This window comes from Episyrphus balteatus, chromosome 2 (genome assembly GCF_945859705.1).
Source record: "Episyrphus balteatus chromosome 2, idEpiBalt1.1, whole genome shotgun sequence".
Taxonomy (NCBI): Eukaryota; Metazoa; Arthropoda; class Insecta; order Diptera; family Syrphidae; genus Episyrphus; species Episyrphus balteatus.
In genome coordinates, this window is record NC_079135.1 from 63968336 (window position 1) to 63970768 (window position 2433).

General features: G+C 34.2%; 1 long non-coding RNA gene across 1 annotated transcript; it reads left to right on the forward strand.

Moving 5' to 3' along the window:
• Positions 1–218: 218 nt before the first annotated feature.
• LOC129908222 (uncharacterized) lies at positions 219–1898 on the forward strand. The gene is made up of 3 exons (XR_008771237.1): positions 219–542; positions 603–1072; positions 1129–1898. It is a non-coding gene; the product is annotated as an uncharacterized LOC129908222 (long non-coding RNA).
• Positions 1899–2433: the final 535 nt, after the last annotated feature.

Here is a 2433-nt window from a genome sequence, read left to right on the forward strand (position 1 = left end):
AAATATGTTTATTTCTTAAATACAAAGAAAAACGCAAAATTTATCTGCCATCTCATTATCATCACCACTTAACTGCTATCATGTACATAAGTGTGCAATAACATAAAATTTTATGCTCTGCACAAGTGTCTTTGTTTTTCTCCCTGAAGAGTGTTTCCTTAACAAATCTCAACTTCGATATTTTTCAAGGCGACCAACATCGCCAAGAATTGAACTACGTCTTTCAAGTTTTTCCAACTCAATCAGCAACAAAATTTTATTTGCCTTGAAAATCAGCTCCAAAATAAAAATTTTCGAAACAATAAAGCAGTTCATAGTTTCAACTTCGATTCAAGGTGATTATAATAAAAAATGTTCAGTTCATTGAATTGCTGGACTTTCATTCCAATTGAATCTGGAACAATAATAGCAGCACCATAACTTCTATAATTCTAATTTAATTGCAAATTCCGGCAAGAATACTGGAATCTCCAACGGAAATTGCTTTCATTATGACCTTAACCTTATCATGTTTATGAAGCTTCTGATGAAATGGTTCATTGGTGAAATAAACCAATTTCGAATTTTTTATTTTTCTTATTTTCTTTCTCTTTTTTTGCGAGATGGAAAGCTTTTTATTGTTTTCTTAATGGTTCCTACAAATTTGTTTCTCGTTATGGCTAACGATCATAAAACGATATCCTAGACGCCAATTTTTAATACGATGCCATTATACCTCTGCTTTCAACTGTGAGTGAGACGACCGACGAGGGTGAAGACTGAAGACATTGAAACGGGAAGTCCACGTGATTTATGGCATAATGGCAGAGCAAAAAGCCCTTAAAAGCCTTCTACAGTGAAGTCACAATACAAAAAGAAAAAAAAAAAAAGCAAAAGAAGAATGCATTTCTTGCAATAAATTTAATCTTCAAGAGGTGGCTGGCCTCAAGTTGGAAATTCAATAAGGTTCCGCGAGACCAGTTTCCTGATGGTGTTAGAGAGAAGAAGAAACGAAAAGAGTGAGTGTTGGCACTCGAGCATCTGCTAAATTTAAGAGGTAGGAGCTCCAGCACATTTCAAGTTCCTCCCAATGGTATTCAGATAAATTTTCTCCTTCTACTTGCTTTCGAATGATTGGTGTATCTATAGGTATAGGAATGTAAGTTGAGCTGGTTTCTATATGTGCTTGTGCCTCAGTACACTTTCTATTCAAGTGGATTTTGATGATGTATCTGGGAAGTTCAATTGAAGAAAAAGCTATACAAATGGACAAAAAAAACACACACATAACGTCAACGAGAAGGTGATGGATAAAGCCATGGAGTAAGCCAAGCACTTCGATTTCATGCTTATTCAATCGTATGACAAATAATAGACGACCCCAACGCTAAGTCCCAGTTACATTTTCCTTACAATAGAAAATATATCAGACCCTGTGCCTTCAATAAGAGAATGTTGTGCGTTATCTTGTTATATTGAGAGCAGGTTCTTAATGTTCAAAAAAATTTAAAGGCCTTTTTTTCAAGAACATAACTATTGGGAAACTGTCGATGCTTATGTGGGATTCCTGGATAGGGAATGGGTCATTAAAATCACATACTGCTAGAGTTGCTTCCGTGAAGATAAAATATTATTCTGTATTTATACAAATACATATTTCCATATACATATATAAAAGAAAGTCGTGTCAGTTACACTATTAATAAGTGAAGAACGGCCGGACCGATTTGGCAGAAAATTTGTGAGGAGGAAGCTTAGAGCTAGGATACTTTGTATATCGTTTCCGGCGTGGGCCGCGACATAAACCGTGGTATAACAGAAAACAGCTGACAAGCTGACATGGAATAACAATTTTTTTCTCTCATATTCATATAGTTCCAAGGAAGGTTTTATGAAGAAAAAACATGGTAAAATTTACAGAAAAGAACATAAACCAGGAAAAGATATAGAATATTAATATTTGGCCATATGGTTACTCTAAACAAAAAAATATTATTTCATGTTTGAAAAGAAAAAAAAAAGGAACTAGGTGAGAATGAAGGCTGAAAAATAGCTGACTCAAACTTACATTTTCTAGACCTGGAATAGACATAGAATATTAATTTGTTATCATCATACGGTTATACGTAACAGAAAATAAGTTATTAGATTTTTTATTAGAAGAATGCACTTCAAAATGCTTTAAAGTGGTCTGGCGAGGGAAAAGCTGAAAACAAAACTTCTAGTATCTACCCACTTTTTTAAAATTAGGGGATTTTTTATGATTTTTTGGTGTATCATTTATTCGGTAATACCAAAACGCCAAAAGTTGATTTTTGGCTGCACTTTGGGTTTGGATGCGTCTGGCAAAAGGAAAGCTGAAGGTGAAACACCTGGTACAAACTTTGTCAGAATCAGAAGGCAACTATCTATGTATTGTTTATATTTGATTTGAAGTTGTTATGCCAACCTGTT